At 36.3% G+C, this 23,223-nt stretch overlaps 1 pseudogene; it reads left to right on the plus strand.

Annotated features, from left to right (window-relative positions):
* Positions 1–480: 480 nt before the first annotated feature.
* On the plus strand, positions 481–21,807 carry LOC134807778 (tripartite motif-containing protein 51-like; annotated as a pseudogene).
* The last annotated feature ends 1,416 nt before the right edge of the window (positions 21,808–23,223 follow it).

The following is a 23,223-nucleotide window of genomic DNA, read 5'->3' on the forward strand; positions in this document are numbered from 1 at the left end:
ACATGCATTTGCTATTTGTCCTAATGCTCTCCCTCCCCTTGTCCCTCATGCTCTGACAGGACCCAGAGTGTGTTGTTCCCCTCCCTGTGTCCCTGTGTTCTCATTGTTCAACTCCCATTTATGAATGAGGACATGCAGTGTTTGGTTGGTTTTTTGTTCCTGTGTTAGTTTGCTGAGGTTGATGGCTTCCAGCCTCATCCATGTTCCTGCAAAAGACATGATCTCATTCTTTTTTATAGCGGCATAATATTCCATGGTGTATATGTACCACATTTTCTTTATCCAGTCTTTCATTGATGGCCATTTGGGTTGGATCCATTTCTTTGCTGTTGTAAACAGTGCTGCAATAAACATACACGTGCATGTGTCTTTATAGTAAATAGTTTATATTCCTTTGGGTATATACCCAGTAATGTGATTGCTGGGTCAAATGGTGTTTCTGGTTCTATATCCTTGAAGAATCACCACACTGTCTTCGACATGGTTGAACTAATTTACATTCCCACCAACAGTGTAAAAGTTTTTCTATTTCTCCACAGCCTCACCAGCGTCTAATGTTTTTCACAGACACCTTCTCATACTTATGAAGCCAGTGCAAGAAAATAAACTGAGACTCACCTACAAATATCTAAATGTTTAAAATGTGTAACTCTAGCTAACAAACTGTCAATAAATACCTTTTATCTTCCTTGTTTGATAAATATTATATACCTTCATTACGACGTTTAAGGCTGGGCTGGAATTTAGAATTGTCAGACTGATATAGGACCAACAGGTTGCACAGTAAAAGGCTGCTGTAAAGTAACATCAATCACACTGAGATAGCAGAGATGCAAGGGAGAACAAGTTTAATGATCACAGGGTGCTGAATGCGGAGATTGGAGGAGACCCTCAAATCCATCTCTTCAAAGAGTTCTGGGCTGGGATTTTTAAGGAGATTGTGAAATGTGAAAAGCTGGAAAATTAGGGTTGTTGATTATTTGGAGCAAGAGGGATGGACTCCTTAGGATGTGGAGACTGGATTATTTGGTGAGTCCATTGCTTATGGGCTCTTTCAGACAAGCAGAGTCTGTAGTTTCACCAGTCTGCAGAATAGGACAATTAAGAGGAACTATAATCTAGGGTCTACATGACTCTAGCACAATAGGCAATGACTATCAAAAAGCAGGTCAGAGAGCATGCTGACATAATGATTAATGCTGAAACTTTTGCAAGCTTGTTTTATTTACATTTCTCTCTATATATTCTTGCATGATTCATTTCATAAATTTTAAAAACATGGTTTCAAGACCTTAGCATGCATGGGGTAATGTATGTTTATCTGCTCTGGTAAAAAAATATATATATATATACAGAGAAAACTGGAAAGCTCCTGGTTCAGACATGGAATTTGGAATTTAGAATCTCAAGAGAAACTATAGGAGCAAGAAAACCTCACAGATGTCCCTTCCAGCAATGTTAGAGGGGTCTGGAGGAGTTATTGCATAATTCTCTACTGTGTTGGTCCCAGAGCAAGAGCCAGACTTTTTCCCTTTGCTCCTTATTTCTGAGGCTAAGAGTTTGCTCTGTCTAGTGAGCAGTAAGAGCTTCCCCTTGCAACTTCTCATCTCCAATTTCCTTCTTCCAGGTTTCCCTTGGCTTCTTCTCCCCCATTTGGATGACTGTATTCACTGGTGTTGGAGAGTCAGGAGATTTCTGGGACTTGCAGCTTTTAAAAGTTTATTCCTCTCTCTTCTTCCACTATGCACCTGCATCCAACTATCTGCTCAGCTGCATCTTTCCCATAGAGATTATTCCTCCTAAGTCTCAGCCTTCTGCCCCCAGAGTGAAACCTCCTGTCCTGTCTCTGAATGGCTCCATTCTGGAAAACTCCCAGATCTCAGAGAAACACAGCAACGTGATAGACACCTTGTGGTGGAATAGTCCAGCTTTACCTATGTACAAAGTGAGGCATCCTAGAAGGTGAGGCTCCCTCCTTTTCCTTCACTCTTCTTAGCATTTTGCACCTCCAGCTCTTCGGTGTTATTGTCTCATTCCACTGACCCACACTATTCTTTGTGAAACCAAGGCACTTTTCTAAAAACTTCTGTGCACAGATTTGAGCTGCTTCTTCAAAGTCCATAGATTGGGTCTCTCAGATTGTTTGAAAGATATCCAGTTCAATTGTAATCAGAAGGGGGTTTCTCAAAGTTTTAGGGTAGCATCCCTTCATACTCCATAAGTACTGGACTTAATGTGCTTGTGGTGGAAAGTTCTCCATCCTAATTATTTTCTCAAGTAGAAATAAATTTTGATTTACCTGAATACAACTTCCTACCTCTGGTCTGATACAGGGGTTCTCTGGACGGATGCTTCCTAGTGTTTCTCTCTTATATCCCTGAGAGGGGTTGGGGAATGCCATGCAGAGAATTATGTGAAGGGGTGGCCTGCCCCTCCACACCTGTGGGTGTTTCTAGTCGGGTGGGACGAGAGATTGAGAAAAGAAATAAGACAGAGAGACAAAGTATATAGAAACAACAGTGGGTCCAGGGGACCGGTGCTCAGCATACCAAGGACCTGCACCGGCACCAGTCTCTGAGTTCCCTCAGTTTTTATTGATTATTATCTTCATTATTTCAGCAAAAAGGAATGTAGCAGGAGGGCAGGGTGATAATAAGGACAAAAACATGTGAGCAATAGAATCTACATCATAATTAAGTTTAAGGGAAGGTACTATGACTGGATGTGCACATAGGCCAGATTTATGTTTCTCTCCACCCAAACATCTCAGCAGAGTAAAGAATAACAAGGCAGCATTGCTGCAAACATGTCTCGCCTCCCACCATAGGGCGGTTTTTCTCTTATCTCAGAATTAAACAAATGTACAATCAGGTTTTATACCGAGACATTCAGTTCCCAGGGGCAGGCAGGAGACAGTGGCCTTCCTCTATCTCAACTGCAAGAGGCTTTCCTCTTTTACTAATCCACGTCAGCACAGACCCTTTACGGGTGTTGGGCTGGGGGATGGTCAGGTCTTTCTCATCCCACGAGGCCATATTTCAGACTATCACATAGGGAGAAACCTTGGACAATACCCAGCTTTCAAGGGCAGAGGTCCCTGCGGCTTTCCGCTGTGCATTGTGCCCCTGGTTTATTGAGACTAGAGAATGGCGATGACTTTTACCAAGTATACTGCTTGTAAACATTTTGTTAACAAGGCACGTCCTGCACAGCCCTAGATCCCTTAAACCTTGATTTCATACAACACATGTTTTTGTGAGCTCCAGGTTGGGTCAAAGTGGCTGGGGCAAAGCTGCAAATTAACAACATCTCAGCAAAGCGATTATTTAAAGTACAGGTCTTTTTCCAAATGGAGTCTCTTATGTCTTTCCTTTCTACATAGACACAGTAACAGTCTGATCTCTCTTTCTTTTCCCTACATTTATGTATCCCACTGTTAAGAGAAAAATTTTAGGCTGCCTTATCTGGAGTGTGAGAGGTAAGGAAAATCTCCCTTCTGAAGTGGGCATCAAAGTTGTTCTTACATTGAATTTTTGCATTAAAATACAAAAATAAATCGATACAAGAAATAAAATGTTTTCTACAGTTACAATATGTATGTAAAGCCAACATCAGGCAAAATATTTCCAAAGATTCCAAGATATTGGCTAAAATTATTAACTGATAAAATATTTTTCTTTTTTAAAATTTAAAAAATTCTTTTATATAAAAAGTCATCATTTGGAAGTTTATTGTTGAAAAATTTATGATTCTTAATGAGATGATATTTGAGGAGTTTTTTTAAGATTTGCCAAGGTAAATCAATCTTTTGAAGAAACCTAATTATCCATCGTTACACCGATCTGAAGACTCCTGAAATGCCATAACTTGAAAGATATGGTTGTGGCCTTCAAAGTTTCAATAAAAAGACACTCAAGGAACCAGGCTTACTCTTCTCTATAATAGTCAGTCTTCACTTGGCTGCAGAGACTTGTGAGAGCTAACACTGCTACACTATGAGGTCCTGATCCCTAAACTGATGTCATGTTACTTCTACAGCAAGCATTGGTAAGACCATAGGTATGTTCCTCAGGTGAGTTCACAATTTACAGAAGCGAAGTTTCTACTATGTGAAGCTGAACAAACATAATTTAATTTACACATCAGCAAACTGAGATTGTTTTTACGAAATAATGTTCACTTAGTTGGTAAAAATGACTCAATTTCTATATCCTATTTATAAATTATTTTGTCATGTCATTTCACTATGTATTTTTGAATTAATATAATGATTTTTTGTCTATTGTTTTTTATATTTTTGGTTGTTCATATGTACGGTAAGGACTCAACAGCATTTGCCAGTTATCTTATAATTCTCTTTTGTACATCCTATAAATTATTTAGTAACATTTTATTCTATAAATAGGTCTCACATGTATTACATACTACTTTATAGGTGGTTTTGCTTCTGAGTCTGTTGGCTACAATCAAGTGTAGTAAAAGTGGTGCATTCATATATACATAAAAGAGAAACTATTCTCAATACACAAGTAAATAATGCATGAAATAATTAGGAAAATATTCTTTCTGATTGTGGTAATTTTTTCTCTTCAGAAGCTTCTGATGATGGACCAATTCTAAAAAAGTCAGGAAATCTTTAGGCCTGCAAAAAAGTGATGCTGGTAATTATCAGAAATCCTCAGGAATGACAGTGCCATTTGTGCTAACCTCCTGTAGAAATGAGGACCACAATATTTACTTTTGTAAAATAAATGTTTATTACATGATCATTACTTTTTATTTCACAATAGAAACTGGTTCTTACCAGTTTTAAAGGACTTGAAGCATATTGCTGTGTTCAATTATTTAATTATTGGTGTGTTTCAATGCAGGGATGTAGATGATAAAGATATGACAGATTCAACAGCTTATTATATTTATATATAAAGAGGCTGGTTGAAACATGATTCAATTTTACAAAGTTTACTATAATTCTTTTAAGAAAATGTTATTTCAGGCTTAGAGGTCCGTGGTAGCCTTGCTGTATAGGTAAAGTGTGTGTCATGGGGATTTGGTGTACAGATTATTTAGTCACCCAGGTAATAAATATAGTACACAATAATTTTGTTTGTTTGTTTGTTCATTTTTGTCTTCTTCCTTCCACACTCCAGCTTCAAGTAGGCCCTCATGTCTTCTACTCTTTTTGTGTCCATTTGTTCTCATTGTTTAGTTCCCACTTATAAGTGAGAACATATGGTATTTGGTCCTCTGTTCCTACATTAGTTTGCTTATGATGACGATCTCCAGCTTTATTCATGTTGCTGCAAAAGACATGATATCATTTTTTATGGCTTTATTGTATTTCATGTTGTATATGTACCACATTTTCTTTATCCAGTCTACTGTTTATGGGCATTTAGGTTGATTCCATGCCTTTGCTATTGAAAATAGTGCTGTAGTAAACAGAGGTGTGTGGGTGTCTTTATGTTAGAACAAATTGTATTCCTTTGGGTATATACCCAATAATAGAATTTCTGAGTCTAATGGCAATTATGTTTTAAGTATTTTGAAAAATGTACACTACTTTCCATAAAGGCTGAACTAATTTATACTTCCTTCAGCAGTATGTAAGTGTTTCCCTTTCTTCATGCTCTTGTCAGCATCTGTTATTTTTGACTTTTTAATAATGGCCATTCTCATTGGTGTGAGATGGCATCTCATTGTGGTTTTGATTTGCATTTCCCTAATGATTAGTGATGTTGAACATTTTTTTCATATGTTTGTTTGCTGCATTTTTTTTTTATAATGTACTTAGAAGCTGATTTTGGGTGGGGACCTGTTTAAAATGACAACAGATATCAAAGGAGAAATTTGATTTTGTTAATATGTCTTGTATATACAATGTACTCATGCATTTTTATCAATGGGTTGCAAGGAAGGCATTTTCTAGATCATGAGTGAGAGACAGAATAGAGATCATTGGCATTCTCCATATGGCTACGTTTTATCAATTTGTTTATTCTTATTGAAACTTTCACCTGGTTATAAGGATAATGTATTAAACATCATATTTTCAAGTTGATGGTGCCTAGAACAGTAAATATACCCAAATATAATTTTCGATTAAATTACCATAGTTGTTTAGAAAGCAATGGTTTCTTGGTTAGCTGATTTAAATTTTGATCAAAGGCTACACCAGTTTCTCATAGGGTAATGTTGGAGATGTACTCAAGAGGGGAGGGTTATGACAATTAGATGAAATAATAAGATTAAATCTCAGGGTGGCAGAGGTAAAGAGATTAAAAGGAAGATGAGGTTCATAATGATGAGCACTCCATTTTCTACTGAATGCCTAATTTGTACCATGCAGTATTCTAAGCATGGAAGATAAATCCGTGAATAAAATACATAAATGTACTTGCATTTATGAGTTTTGAATACCAATGGGAGAGTGATAAAGTCAATTGATTAAAGTTTTACTTATACATAACTTTGCTAACATCAAGATACAGTCTAAATTTTCAGAGAGCCACTGGCTAAGAAAACATTATGGAAAAAGAGGCTTTTACATTGGAAAAATTTAGTACCTTAAACAAATATATAGTATACTGGAATTAGCAAAAAAGAAGTGTTCATAGAAGATGCTTATGAAGATGCTATATAGAATCATTATTTGTCTGTTTTCTCCTGTAAATGATTATATTACACATGGTCTACAGTCTGAAATAATCTTAAATAGACTATTATAGAGAGTAAGCAGGCAAACATGATCCTTCTACTCTCCCTAAAGTACTTTCATTCAGTATTTCTGACCCCTGTCCATCAGTTAAGTTCTGAAATCCATAATGCTTGTTTTCTGATACTCACATTCATAGTTATTTTACCCCACAGAAGAAGCTATTAAATGATATGACATATTTATGGACAAAAAATCCAATGAAATAAAAAAACCTAAATGAGGAGTATAGAATAACCAAAGAGTGGATGATAAGTATGAGACTGTTATTTCCATCAGAACCTTTTCAACACAGACGTGCTATAATCTTGTCTATCTGTTTTGTTAATCTTTTCAAAATTTCTGCCCATTAAGAATGTGATCTGAAATTATCATGGTTTATGACATTCTGTAAATGAGTAGAACAATAGTAAAAATGTAAAGATAATAAAACTTTTTAATGTAGGGTCACATTCTTATTATTTCTAGACTCTAATGTATCAGAACTCTAAAAAATTTTCAAAAAAAGTTCAAAAAGTGGTAAGTCGAAGGCACATACAGGGATTTTGAGAAATTTGGTAACCCTTAAGGTGTTCAGGCAAAATTTCTCAATAGACTGAAAATAATGCTGATTTCAGAGAGACAAACAGATGTTAAATGTCCACAGGTATTTCAGGTAAAATTTTGTTTGTGAGATAAATTCTAGGAATTAAAGAGCATGTAATTGGGTATTGCAAGCATTTTACACTGAACAGTACAATGATCCCTTGGGGATACCAAAAGTTATGAACAGCAATTTCAAAAATGTGCCTGTGGTGATGAAAACTGATAGCACAGGAGCTAGACAATAGTATGGGCTTACGTAGGAGAAAACAGAACATGTTGCAAATCTGAAAAAAGGAGGAACACAAGCTTGAGGGAAAAATAAAATTACAGAAGAATATACAGATTATGACATTTCTATAGTTTCAAAATAAGCAAAACTGCAGAAATATACACTATATTATTGAGGGCCAGAAGCACAGGTAGGAAGTGATAAAGTAAGCAAGCATGTGGCTCTCAATAAACTGCCTAGCAGCTGTTGCTCTGGGAAGGAGCACAGTGGACAAAGAAAGAGGCACACATTGGGCCTGGGAGTGAAAGGCAGTATTTTATCTTTTAACATGTAGAGGACACAGGCCATTGCTAACTTGTTTTTCTTTATAATGTGAACATATTCCATTAGCACTTTTGAATTTGTTAAATAAAATAAAAATAATAAATGTCAACAACACTTTAGATAAACACAATAAATCACATAGACCAATAGTGCTCCCAGACAGTTGGAGCTCCCTCTCTTCTTCTGGGTTTTGCAGATGTTGGGAAACAGATGTTGTGTGGCTTCACAGAAATGGCGTTCTAGGGGGTAGGGTTTGGGAAAACAGGGTGAATGCTTTCTTCAACTTTTCACAGAGCAGGAGCATAAGACAAGAGTAGAGGGCCCTGGAACATCAGGGTCTGGAGACAGAGTGATGCTGTTAGTTCCAGTGGAAATTCTGCTATGAGCCACATGGTCACGGGTTCTTTCAAGAGAGCAGTAGTCAAGCAGGGCATGTGCACAGTGCTTCAAAGCTATTTTTGCTCTAGACAAAAATTCAGCAAACTACAATGGCTAGACTGAAGTAATTAGCTTCTATCCACCTCACTTTCCAATTACTTATTTAAAAAACTTTCCTCCTGTACTGGCTTCAGAGGCTTTGACTACAGTATTTTCTCTGGGATATCCACTGCACCACGGATTGGACCTTCCTGAAGTCCCAGTCACTCACCATAGCCCAGTGCTTGGCTATGCTCAGGGCCAAGGCCAAGGGTTCCTCTGTCCATCATACAGGATAAATGAGTGACTGGCAGTGACAGTAGAGAGGGAAGGTGGCTGGCACTATAGAAGTTTGAAGGCTATGGCTTTTTTTCTTCAAAGGCATAATACCTGGAGACAAAGGCTTTGGGTACTTGGGGTGCAGTGGGGATGAAGACCAGTGATTCGAGGTTTTTATGGCATTAGACAGCACTCAGGAAACACAGGGATGGACAGTGCCTAAAGGAATCAGGAAACCAGACCAGGTCTTGTGGCTTGTGCCTGTAATCCCAGCACTTTGAGAAGCTGAGATTTGAGACCAGCCTGGGCAACCTAGCGAAACTCCATCTCTATAAAAAATAAAAATATAATTTAGCTGGGCATGGTGACACATGCCTGTGGTCCCAGCAATTCAGGAATCTGAGTTGGAAAGATCACTTGAACCTGGGAGGCAGAGGTTGCAGTGAGCTGAAATTGCACCACTGTACTCCAGTGAGACCCTGTCTCAAAAAAAAAAAAAAGAAAAAAGAAAAAAAAGAAAACTTTTGTCCAATAGGACTGAGCAGTGTCTGGCAGTTTTGGTTGGAGACATTTGAAACACTGGACTAGCAATTAGGAGGAGGACCAAATTTCAGAAAGGTTGCCTGGCTCAGTTTTGCACTTAGCAGCAACCCACGAGGGCTTACCTTTCCACCTGGTACTGCCTCCCACAGGACAGTGATGAGGGGCATTCATCCCACACCTAACCTTTAGTGTGGTCCACACTCTTAACAGTGCTACAGGCCTCATCTCTAGAAACTCTTATGGGAACCCCCAAACCAATAGCTACTGGCTTACATAATTTATTCAGAAAAAAAATCTGGCAAAGGCCAATATTGATAACTTTAACAGCTGACACAAAATGGATCAATTCATTGAAAGATACATGCTACCAAAACAGATGGAAGATAAAAGTTGATAAAATGAATAGCTGGTCTATGTTTAGAAAAAAAATGAATCCGTAATTTAAAAATTCCCCACAGACTTGTTTTGTGCAAAGATGAAGTGACAGAACTAGGATTTACTCTGCTATCATATGTAAAACAAAAACCAAAGGGCAAAAATACAATACGAAAGAACAATTTTCAGACATTGGAGTCACAATAGGGGTCACAAGAGATTGAACCCTGAGAGAGAAAAAAACAGACAAAGGAAGCCTAATGATAGCCCCAGTGTACTAACTGAAGACTTCTGAATGTCAGCACTTAGTGCTGTAGAAGGAATGTACGTGGAGTCAATAGGTCTCTCTAAGTTGAAGAGACAGACTTGGACATTTGGAAAGATCAAGGTGACTGCAGTTTCCATGACTGAGTACTGGTTGAGGGTAGAGCTGCACGGAGAGACAGAACCAGAGATCTGTAGAGATGTCCATAGCTGGATTCAGCCACTGAGTGCAGATCAGTCAATGCCTGTGAGGAACATATTCAAGGAGACCAAGAAAAGAACCAGCCCAAAGGAGCAGAGAGAATACGGGCAGTTCACACAAGGCCAGTTGATGTTCTCCTCATCCAGAGGAGTGGGAAAAAGTTGATAGAAGAGGTTGATGTTCCCGTAATCCACAGTGGGAAATTCTCACACTGCAGGGGGTATCTGGTGGAGTACTTAAAAGGGTATTGCTTTACTGGTGAGAAAAATCTAGCACAAATTAGAGACATCTGAGACAGACACACAATAATAGTGGGAGACCTCAACACCTCCCTGACTGCATTAGACTGACCATCACTGTGGAAGACTAAAGAAAGGCTGGAATTTAATTCAACACCTGACCAATAGAACCTAATAGACATCTACAAAATACTTCACCCAACAACCACAGAATATATATTCTTTTCATATGCATGCAAACGTATTCTAAGATGAACCACATGCTTGATCATAAAGCAAGTCTCAATAAACTCAAGAAAATTGAAATCATACCAAGCACACTCTTGTAACACAGTGCAATAAAAATATATAGATCTCTAAAAACTATACAAATACATGGAAAATAATAAACTTGCTCCTAAATAATTCTTATGTGAACCATAAAATTAAGGCAGATATCAAAAGTTCTTTGAAATTAATAAAAATAGAGACACAACTTACCAAAATCTTTGAGATGCCACTAACACAGTGTTAAGAGGAAATTTTATAGCACTATATGTCTTCCTCAAGAAGTCAGAAGAATCTCAAATTAATAATTTAACAATGCACTCAGAGAAACTAAAAAAACAAAAAGCAAAAAAAAAAAAAAAGATATATATAGAGAAAACCCAAACCAACAGCAAAGCTAGTAGAAGAAAAGAAATAACTAGTATCAGAGAAGAACTGGATGAAATTGAGATGCAAAATTCAGACAAAAGATTAATGACACTAAAAGTTGGCTGTTTGAAGGAATAATCAAGATTGATAGACCACTAGAGAGATTAAAAAAAGAAGAAAAGATACAAATAAGCACAATAAGAAATGTCAATGATGACATTACAACCAATATCACAGAAATACAAAAGATTCTTACAGACTTCTATGAATACCTCTATTCACAAAAAACAGAAAATCTAGAAGAAATGGACAAATTCCTGGAAAGACACAACCTGTCATAAATGAACCAGGAAGAAAGTAAAAATATCAACACACCAAGAAGTAAAAAAATAAACAGACCAATAACAAGTTCCAAAAATAAATCAGTAATAAAAAAAACCTAGCAACCAAAAAAAAAAAAAAAAAAAAAGAAACTATCATAGACCAGATGGATCCACAGCCAAATTCTACCAGACATACAGAAGAACTGGTGCCAATACTACTGAAACTATTCCAAAAAATTGAGAACGAGGGACTTCTCAACTGAAAGCAATGTTATAATTATTATACAAAGATAACCTGAGAGGATTTAGTGTCAGAAGATATAATATCTACAAGAAATATACATAGAAGTTCTTTAGACAAAAGCATATGAGGCCAGAAAGAAAGACACTTGGATCTACGCAAAAAAAAAAAAAAAAAAAAGAAAACCAGAAAATCAATAAAGGAAGACTTAGCCTGAAAGGGAAAGGATGAATACATACCAGACAAAGGCTAACCTAAAGAATGCTGCAGTAGCTACATTAACTTTAGATAAGGTAGACTTAGGGAAAAGAAATATCATTAAGGACTGAGAAAATATTACATACTTATCACAGTTTAATTTTCTGAAAGTAGATACAAATCCTAAGTATATATGCATAAAGCAAGAGTTTCATAATGCACAAGGCAAAACATGTACAATGTCTATTGTTCATGAATTTTGATTCTGTTATCCTAGTTTTTCTCTGTTTTTACTTAGAGGCTTGGAAATAGTGCGAAATTATACTGCACCTCTATATCTTTTCTGAATTCCCAGGTGAAAATTTTAGAATTGTGTAAACAAAGGATGCCTCTAAACTGTATCTCAGTGGGTTTAGTGGTTTTCATGAGCTGTGTGAAACAGAAGACCAGATCAAAAATATTTTTACATTTTAAAAGTTTTACTGCACTTTCTATTAATTGCCTTTGCATTCAAGGATCTCCTATCATTATGTACAAATATATAGTGTTTGCATATATATATATGTATGTATGTATACACACACACAATCAAAAACACTATTTTTTTAAAAAACATTCTGGTACTTTGAGTCAAAGTTGAGACCAAATTCTAGCAAGGTTATAGGTTTTTATGTGCATTGCAGAGAAATGTCATTAATTGTATTTTTATTTATTTAATGTAATATATCTTGTTTTATAATATACGTTAAATGTTTTTGTTTGAATTAAATAAAGGAGAAATATGGATGATAAAAGAAAGGAGAAGATGAAGGTGAAAATTAACCTGACATTTTCTGTGAATCTACTGTGCAATAGGTACTTTATCAGCATTGTCTAACTTTTACGTATATCTAATCTCACTGTAATTTGATTCCCAGTTCATGAATGTATAGATGAGGAACAGAAAAGCAAAGAGATCATTATTTTAACCAATAATATTTTATTGTAATAGCAAACTCAGAAGTTTATTCTGTATTTGTCAGTATTTGTGCTTTTTAAACCAAATAATACCACCTTTAACTTGAGTGTCATGAAGTCAAGAACTGTACCATTCATCTCTGTATCCTACACAAGGAGGGCTAGTCTTAAAAAAGAGTAGGCCCGGCGCGGTGGCTCACGCCTGTAATCCCAGCACTTTGGGAAGCCGAGGCGGGCGGATCACGAGGTCAGGAGATGGAGACCATCCTGGCTAACACGGTGAAACCCTCTCTCTACTAAAAAAATACAAAAAATTAGCCGGCCTTGGTGGCGGTCGCCTGTAGTCCCAGCTACTCCAGAGGCTGAGGCAGGAGAATGGCGTGAACCCGGGAGACAGAGGTTGCAGTGAGCCGAGATCGCGCCACGGCACTTCTGCGCTTCAGCCTGGGCGACAGAGCGAGACTCCGTCTCAAAAAAAAAAAAAAAAAAAAAAAAGTAGGTGCTGAATACATTTTAAAACATTTTATTTAAAATCACTAGCAAAGCTCCAATTGAATTTGAACATCTCACAATCTAGCCTGGGCTATAGGCCTATCACTTAGTGGCAAATGTCACCTACAGTATCTTCTGATTTGGAAGTAAAAAAGAATCAGATCTTTAAAATTAATTTTGTAAACTTAATGTTAAGAAGAGAAACAGGGACATACTATGCAACAGCATTTTCCAAATAAATTCAACCCATCAGCCATGTAGAATTCATATAAGAATACTTAAATCCCCAGATTCTATAAGAAAATGAAAGCATATATTTACACCTATCATACTACTGAAACTGTCTACAAGATCCTAAGGCAATACAAGAATCACTAATTTTTTAATGTCCCATATGCCTTCTGCATTACTTTCCTTATTTTTATTAAGCAAAAACTCAAAATAAGCCTTAATAAAAATTTGTTTAAAAAAACGTGGAAACACATTTTAGAGTCTGCACTATATAGATATAAAATACATAATGGAAATATAAAATTACATATATAAGTAAAACTTTTGAAAATCTGTCTTAAATTAAAAATATTTTGATTTCTCTTAATTATCAAAATATTTATAAATCAATTTTTGAATAAAATTTATCTTTCACTAAACTGCCTTCTCTGCTTATTTTGTGATTAACAACCAGAAAAGCTGATGAAAATTTAACTATCAAGAAAATTTATTAAAATTCATTGAGCTTTGGAGGCTGTATGACACCCTTCACAGAGCTCGTATTTATGACATCATGTTGAGAGGCTGTGTCACATTCACTGTGCTAATGGAGTAGAGAGGCAGGGAACATCATTGAGATAATATTCGGACAATAGGGTGATTTGTAAATTGTTGCCAAGGGCAAGCATTCTCAAGGAAGGAGCAGGATTTACAAGTAGGATAAATTCTGAGTTTTTGACACTCCTAAATTTTTCCAGAAGAAAATGTGATGGAGATGTCAATGAGACAATTACTTTGTGATCTGAAGTTCTGTAGATATACATAGATTGGGGTATCAGTTTAAGACTCATTAACATAACAATGATAGATAAAAAATGTGACACATTATGAGTTCAAGCTGGAAAGGTGTGTAGACTAAGAAGAGAAGGTACAAAATGTGAGAAAGAGAAAGCAACAAAGGAGATTGAGAAGGCCAATTTGGGAAAAAAATGGTACTTAAAGAAAAAGAATGCCCGATGAATGTGAGCCAATTAATAAATGTGTGAAATACAAAAAAACAAATAACTCTACAATCTTATTTCACCATTTTAGCTTACTAGCTCCTTGAAAATTCAGCTCAAGCATCACTGTTAAAAAGGGACACCTGGCTTTTTTTGTCTTTCATAATAGCACATTCTAGCACGTGGATGACTGCTTGTATATTTAACACTAATTTTTCCCCCAATTTTCTGCAAAGTGATAGAGAGCAAATATTAATCCAGTCCATTCTCTGTGTCTGGGACAGTTCTGTGAGAGATTTTTCTCTTTGGTTCTTTTCCCTTATCTTCATTTCCTTTCAATACTTTAGGGAACAGAGTGAGATAAGTCTTTGGGCTTTAATTAAATATCTAATATCTTCTTCGGAGCCCCTCTCAGGTTTTATTACCCTGCGGGAAGAAACAATACAAATTTTGACCACAAAATATGAAAAATAAGAGGTATCACATTTAATGAGTACAATTGAAGCAATACATAATTATATACTGATATAAGAATGGTTGAAAGAATTGCATGAACTTTAGTCATATTTTCAATACAGCAAAGTCAATTGGTTTTATTTTTGAAATGTGACAAGGGCTTAATATTTGGTAACTCGTTAACTCAATTCCTCATAGTAGCATAATTAAGTGTGATGGTTAATTTTATGTATCAGCTTGAATTGATCTCTGTAAAGTAGGCTTCCCTTCCCAGTGTGGGATGTGCATTATCAAACCCATTTAGGGCCTGAATAGAACAAAGCACAGATGGCAGAGGACACGGACACTTGCAGTATGTGTGATTCTGTATTTCTGAGCAGAAAAAAGAAAAGTTGCTTTCCTTCAGATTAATGAGAGGAATTTCACCCTATTTGCCATGTCCCTTGTATAATTAATTTACGGTTAACAATATAAATGGAAAATTGCCTATTCTGTAATTGAAATTTATGTTTGCCTTTCATATGCTCCATTTTTAATATCAGTATCTCCACACCCCACCCAAGCCTGCATTGTGCCAGATTTCACATGAACCTATCTTAAATAGAGCTGAATAAGACAAAACACCAGGCCCTTCACTCAAGAAGCTTAATATAACAGAAAGGTCCTGGAGACAGAGAGTAAAAAGTTAAAGTGGAAGGAGAAATGGCTAAAAGGGAAAGAACATTCATTCTATAGTGACCTTAGTACGACCACTTTCTAAGTGCAGCCAGATGTTCATGGCTAAAGGTACAGTTGAGAAGTTGAAGATACAATAAAACAAGCCCAAGAGCTCCTCCAGACATACGTCCAGCTATTGTCTTTATATGGGGGATCTTGAACCTGTAATAAAAAACTAATTTTATAGATTCTTCAAGATCTGTGCATGAGAATGAATTCTTTCTAGTGAACCACTCTGCTTCTCCTTTTAAATAACAAGGATTTAATGAGAATTTTAAAACATTTTTCATTTTATTTGGTTAACTATTCCTCACATTTAAGCCTCAGTAAAAGTTTTTCTTCCTCCAGAAAGTCCCTGCAAAATGCCTGACATTTACTAGAACTTGAAAACATAGCAGATCTGGTGACTACTATTTGTTTTAACAATTATTTTTTGTTCAAAGTTATGCCTCTTGTACATGTTTCCTCAGATCACTCTCTAAATTCTCATAACTCTTTCACTAGTCTTTTTAGGATAATCTTCTATTCTAAGTATCACATAAGTAAAATTGCATTATGAATAAATATAATATTAAATAAAACCACATCTTTGCTGGGTGTGGTGGCTCACACCTGTAATCACGGCACTTTGGGAGGCCTAGACAGGTGGATCACTTGAGGTCAGAAGTTCGAGACCAGCCTGGCCAACACAGTGAAACTTCGTCTCTATTTAAAATACAAAAATTCACAGGGCACACTGGAGCACACCTGTAATCCCTATTACTCAGGAGGCTGAGACAGGAGAATCATTTGAACTCGGGAGGCAAGGATTGCAGTGAGCAGAGATCATGCCGCTGCACTCTAGCCTGTGCGACAACTGAGTGGGACTGTCTCAAAAATAAATAAATAAATAAATAAAACTACATCTTGAATGGAGAATAAATAAGGAGTGTAACATAGGGCCTTTGGGGGAAAATATGCATTAGAAGGGAAAGAGGACAGCCTTAAGATGACAGTGGAAGGTGAAGTCCTGTGAATGAGATTCTGAATATCTGAGAAGAATATTTTTGAGAACTATTTTTAATTTTCAGTAAAGAAAGGCGTAGCCTTTGAATGACATTAAAAATTTACTAGAAGAGTGACACATAATAGAGATAAAATCACATAAGTAACAAAAGTCTCCAAACATCAATTAAAGTGTTCTAAAGTATTGGAGCATAATCAAAGTCCATATTTGGAAAAGAGGAGAGAATGAATAATAGCTCATATATTAAACTTTATTATGTGAAAAATACTTTTATAAAATTCTTCCATAAGAAATATAGCTATGAATTAAAACTTACAAAAGAATAAAGCATTAAAATAAATTGTGAAAAAATTTAAGAGGATTAATTTGAAAATTATTTAATTTTAATGTCAAAAATCAAAGTTATTTCATCAGTGTCCTAAGAAAACTAAAATAAAAACAAACTTAATAATGTAAAACAAAGAATAACTAAGAAAAAAAGTAACATTCACATAGAAAAGTAAAAAAAGACAAAAAAAATGAAGAACTAAATAATTCCATACATTGTGTTCCAGATCAAAATTTACCCTCAAATTGTTCAGGAATGAAAAGTAGTCTTAAACTTCTGAATATTTTGTAAGTGATGATTATAAAAAATAAATATAAGATGTATTCTAACTCAGAAAAAGGGGAAATTACATAAAATTGACATTAGAAAAAAAGATGTGGAATATTCAGAATCCAGTCTAGGAAGGAAAAAATTCTGTCTTTCCAATTCTAAAAGTTAGGATGATGTGTATAAAGCAGTAGAAATGAAAATACAGTTGAGTTTTTGTTGTTATGTGGCCCTTTTATGAGCCAGAATTTTTTTCAAACTGTAGTCAGTTAAAGGGTGGCCCCTGAAAATATATTTCTAAGTCCTAACCTCTGATATCTGTGAATATGACCTTTTGAAAATAGGATCTTTGCAGATGTAATTAACTTGATGATTTCCCAATGTGATCAATCTGGATTTAGGATGGGACCTAATTCCAATGACTGGATAGAAGAAATTAAAGGAAGGTCTGAGACACATAGCCATGTGGCGACAGAGGCAGAGACAGAGTTCACTGGAGCTATGCTGCCACAAGCTGATGAAAGCCAAAGGTGGCCGTCAGCCAACAGAGCTAGCAGAGAGGCAGGAGGTGGATTTCCCCTCAGAATCCTCAGAGGGAACCAATTCTGTCAACATCTTGATTTTAAACTTCAGACTTTGAGAACAGTGAGAGAGTGAATTATTGTTTTATTTGTGATAGTTTATCACAGCAGCCCCAGGAAACTAATATGCAAATGGTTTTACACTATTTTAATTTTTTCTTCAAAACTCATTAGGTCGTTTTATGCTTGCTGTTCCATTACTTAGATGATGGAATCTGGGGCCAGGCATGCTTACTCCTGTAATCCCAGCACTTTGGGAAGCCAAGGCAAGAGAGTGGTTTGAGCTACAGAGTTCAAGACTAGCCTGGGCAACAAAGTGAGATCCCCAGCTCTACAAAAAAAAAAAAAAAAAAAAAAAAAGGAACTAGGAAAACTAAGAATTTATATAAGGCCAAGCACAGTGACTCATGCCTGCAATTCCAACATTTTTGGAGACTGAAGCTGGAAGATTGCTTGAGCTCAGGAGTTCAAGACCAGCCTGGGATGTTTAAGAGAGACTTCTCTATTAAAAAAAAAAAATTAGCCAGGCATAGTTGTACATGCCTGTAGTCCCAGCTCCTCTGGAAGCTGAGGTGAGAGGGTGACTTGAGCTCCGGAGGTCGAGACTGCAGTGAGCCTTGAGTGCACCGCTGCACTCCAGCCTTGGTGACAGAGCAAGACCCTGTCTCAAAAATAAATAAATAAATACATAAACAAATAAAAAGTTCACATAGTTTCACAAAGTAACACAAGTAATAACAAAATATCAAAAATAACAAGATGCTATAAAAAGAACATTCAAACAACAAAATAGATTGTGTCAATTCAAAATACCACTATAAAGTAATAACTTTAGTGGAATATTAGGAAAATAAAAAAGGCTATTGAGCACTTTGAAAACTTTGCAGATAACCAAGGCTGCAACCTGAAGTTCCAGACAACATAGCACTTCTCATATTCTACAAGAAAGATTTCCAATTAAATTTTAGATATCATGCTGTACATAAAACTGTATAATATCTAGGACTTTCCCTCCAGAAGTTCACAATTTGTATAAACAAAGAATGAAAAATAAAAGAAATGCTTACCTGCAGACTCTGTAAGTCTCCACCTCCTCTCTTGTCTGCTCTGGGTGGCCTAAGGATATGCTTGCCTTGGGAAGGTGCAAGCACTGTGAGCTCAAGAGTGGGGAGCCTCTTTCCCTGGTAAGGGGAGGGCACCATTGGGATCACTGGTGCCATCTCCTGCAATGGATCTTCTGATGTTGGGTCGAAGAGAACTTCAGGAGTTGATTTCCCTGGGCGCGTGGAGCGGGATCCTTCCTTAGCTATCTGTCCCTTTGCTCCTAGTATTGCTGCTGCCTGCCCTCTTAGCCACTCTGGGGGGTCTAGCACCAGCTGTCACCAAGTGTCTATGTATGGGAACTGGTCTAGGTATCCTTTACCAGTTACCTTGTGCCACACCTTAGAAACAAGGGACCTGTCCAGGCTTCCTTCTGATGGCCAACCCACTATTAAAGTGAGTGTACACCATGTTTGTACATCATGTGGTATTATTTGTAACAACTTAGAAAAATATTACAGCTAATATCAAAGTGGGTGTACACCCTGTGATGTTATTTGTTATATACTAGGTAGATATTACTCCTAATATCACAGTGAGTGTACACCATGTGTGTACACACTGTGAAATTATTGGTAATACCCTAGGAAGATATTACTCCTAATATCACAGTGGGTGTACACCCTGTGATATTATTTGTAATAAATTAGGGAGATATGACTCCTAATATTACAGTGGGTGTACACTCTGTGATATTATTTGTAATGTCCTAGGAAGTTATTACTCCTAATATCAGTGTGGGTGTAGACCATGTGTATACACTCTGTGATATAATTCGTAATATCCCAGATATTTCTCCTAATATCACAGTGGGTGTATACTCTGTGATATTTTTCATAATATCCTAGAGAGATATTTCTCCCAATATCATAGTTGGTGTACACCCTGTGATATTACTTGTTATATACTAGGTAGATATTACTCCTAATATCACAGTGGGTGTACATCCTGTGATATTATTTGTAATAACCTAGGGAGATATGACTCCTAATATTACAGTGGGTGTACACTCAGTGATATTATTCATAATGTCCTAGGAAGATATTACTCCTAATATCAAAGTGGGTGTACACCCTGTGTGTACACTCTGTGATATAATTTGTAATATCCCAGAGAGATATTTCTGCTAATGTCACACTGGGTTTACACTCTGTGATATTATTCGTAATATCCTAGAGAGATATTGCTCCCAATATCTCAGTGGATGTACATTCTGTGGTATTATTCGTAATATCCTAGAGTGATATTACCTCTAATATCTCACTGGCTATACACCCTGTGATATTATTCATAATATCCTAGGGAGATATTATTTCTAATGTTACAGTGCCTGTGCACCGCGTGTGAACACTCTGTGATGTTATTCGTAATATACTAGGGAGATATTACTCTAAATGTCCCAGTGGGTGTACACCATGTGTGTACACACTGAGATGTTACTTCTAATATCCTAGAGAGAAATTACGCCTAATGTTACAGTGGGCGTACACCATGTGTGTACATACTGAGATGTTACTTGTAATATCCTAGAGAGAAATTACGCCTAACATTACAGTGGGCGTACACCATGTGTTTGTATTCTGTGATGCTATTCGTAATATCTTAAAAAGTTATTATTCCTAGTGCCACAGTGGGTGTATACCATGTGTGTACACTCTGTGATGTTATTCGTAATATCCTAGGGAGTAGTTCTCATAACATCACAGTGGGTGTACATCACATATGTTCACACTGTGCTGTTATTGGTTATATCCTGGGTAGATATTACTCCTAATGTCACAGGGGTGCACACCATGGGTGTACATTCTGTGATGTTATTCATAATATCCTAGGGAGATATCCTCCTTATTTCATAGTGGGTGTACAGTCTGTGATATTATTTGTAATATCCTTGGAAGGTGTTACTCCTGTTATCACAGTGGGTGGACACCCTGTGATAGTATTTGTAATAACCTAGGGAGATATTGCTGCATACCCTGTGATATTACTTGTAACATTTTAAGGAGCTATTTCTCCTAAAGTCAGAGTGGGTGTACAGCCAGTAATATTCTTCCTAATATCACAGTGGGTGTACATCATGTGTGATATTTTTTCTAATATCCGGGGGGGGGTTAATATTGCTTCCAATATCACAGAAGATGTACACCCCCCTGTGATATTGTTCCTAATTTCCAGGGAAGGAGAGGATGACATTATTCCCGATATCACTGACGGTGTACCACCCCTGCCGTGATATTGTTCTTAATATCCAGGAGTGGAGAGAATGATATTATTCCCAATATCACAGGGGGTGTACACCACTCCTGTTTGATATTGTTGGTAATATTCCAGGAGTTAGAGCATGAAATTACCTCCAATATCACGGGGTGTGTAAACACCCCGTGATATTGTTCCTAATGGCCTGTGAAAGAGAAAATATTGCTCCCATTATCACAGGAAGTGTTCACCCCTGACAATATTGTTTTCTAATATCCAGGGAAGGAGAGTATGATACTACTCCCAAGGTTGAAGGGGGTGTACACATTTTTTGTGATATTGTGTCTAATATCCAACAACTTTTCCCTAAAGAATTCTAATTTCTCTTATTTACATGTGTCTATAAATTTTTATTTATTTTTTGTAGTTGATTTTTCCCTTCAGCCTGAAAGAGCCAAAGTCATATCTTCCTGTATGGAGATTTGAGAAGCCTGAATGTTGGATGTGACCCTCAAGATGATCCCCGTATCACTGCAAAATCGGAATGTTTTCTCATATGGGGCGCTCACACTTTCACATCTGGCAAATACTATTGGGAGGTTCATGTGGGGGAATCTTGGAATTGGGCTTTTGGTGTCTGTAACAATTATTGGAAAGAGAAGAGACAGAATGACAAGATAGATGGAGAGGAGGGACTCTTTCTTCTTGGATGTGTTAAGGAGGACGTTCACTGCAGTCTCTTTACCACACCCCACATGTGGTGCTATATGTTCCAAGACCTAGCAGCCGAGTAGGATTATTCCTGGATTGTGAAGGTAGAACCATGAGCATTGTTGATGTTGATCAAAGTTCCCTTATATACACCATCCATAATTGCGCCTTCTCACCTCTTCTCGGGCCTATCTTTTGCTGTAGTCACTTCTGACCAGAGACAAATCAGAAATGTGTCCACATGCTGTGGGAACCCCTTTATCCCAGGAAGCCCTCTTTTTTGTGCCTCGTCAAAGAGGACAAACAAGTTACATTTAACTTCTTTAGTTGCCTTCTAATGTCATCACAACTCATTAATAGGGTTTCTATTAAATATGGTGAAAACACTATAACCATGTGTATTGGTTCTTTGTTTAATCATTTTTGGAAAATCATTACCCATGATGCATGGCATAGAATATATTCTCTGGTTTTTCATTATTTCTGAATGTCACAAAGTGAAATCAGAGATGACAGAGGTGTCTAAATGAAGTTAAAATCAATGGAAGAAAATAGGGATCTTGTGCTTCATGAAAAAACTTGGAGTAAAAAGACTCAGTGGTAACTTGGAAATATTTTCTTTCTCTTCATCTAACAATATTATACTTATCCATGTGTTTTATTTATGAATCTATACTTTGAGTTAATCTTATTTGACCTCCTATGCTGTGCTTATCTTTGTAAATCTCATCTTATATACAAATGCTCATGCCTTATTAGAGTGCTGTTCTACAGTGAAATTTACAAGGTGATCAGGACAATGCTGGATCAATTAAATATTCAAATGGACATAAATGCTCACCCCTACCTCAAACCATACACAGTTCATTTCAACATGGATTCATGGTCTGAAGGTGATGAGAACACAATAAAATATTCTCAAAGAGAAAGATTTCCTAACCAGGACAAAAAAGTAACAATTAAGAAGGAAAATTTAGTTAGTTTATATCAAAAATGATTCTGTGTTTCAAAATATACCATCCAAGAATTAAAATGCAAACCGAGTGGAGAAAAATATTTATCCCGACATATATGCAATAAAATATAATACATGTGATTAATGATTGTAATAAATAAAAGAAAGTGAACCCAATATAAAATTGGGTAAAATATTTGAACAGGCACTTCATAAAATTGGAGCCATAAATAACTAATAACTGGCCAAATATGAAAAAGGGATTACTTTTATTAGTCCTCAGAATAGTAAAAATTAATCCGTAAATTGAACTGCAGGCCTCCATAAAAGTTAGTAAAATTTAAAGACACATACAATTGTGTGTTGTGAAAGATAAAGAATCAATGAAAGTTATTCATGGCTGGAGGGATATAAACTGAAAGAGCTTTTGGCAAACTGACTATGAGTATTCCTTATGCGCTAGATATTCTAATTCTAAAATATATTCCACAGATTACCTATGTGTATTTCAAGATAAACACAATGTTGATCATTGCATCAATTTTTATAGTAGCTCCAAATTGGAGACATAATAAATATTCATCAATAGTAGAATTGCTAAATAAATTGTGATCTCATCATACAAAAGAATTCTATAAAACAAAGATAATAACAATGAAATGTAACAAATTAATG

This window comes from Pan troglodytes, chromosome 12 (genome assembly GCF_028858775.2).
Source record: "Pan troglodytes isolate AG18354 chromosome 12, NHGRI_mPanTro3-v2.0_pri, whole genome shotgun sequence".
NCBI classification, from domain to species: domain Eukaryota; kingdom Metazoa; phylum Chordata; class Mammalia; order Primates; family Hominidae; genus Pan; species Pan troglodytes.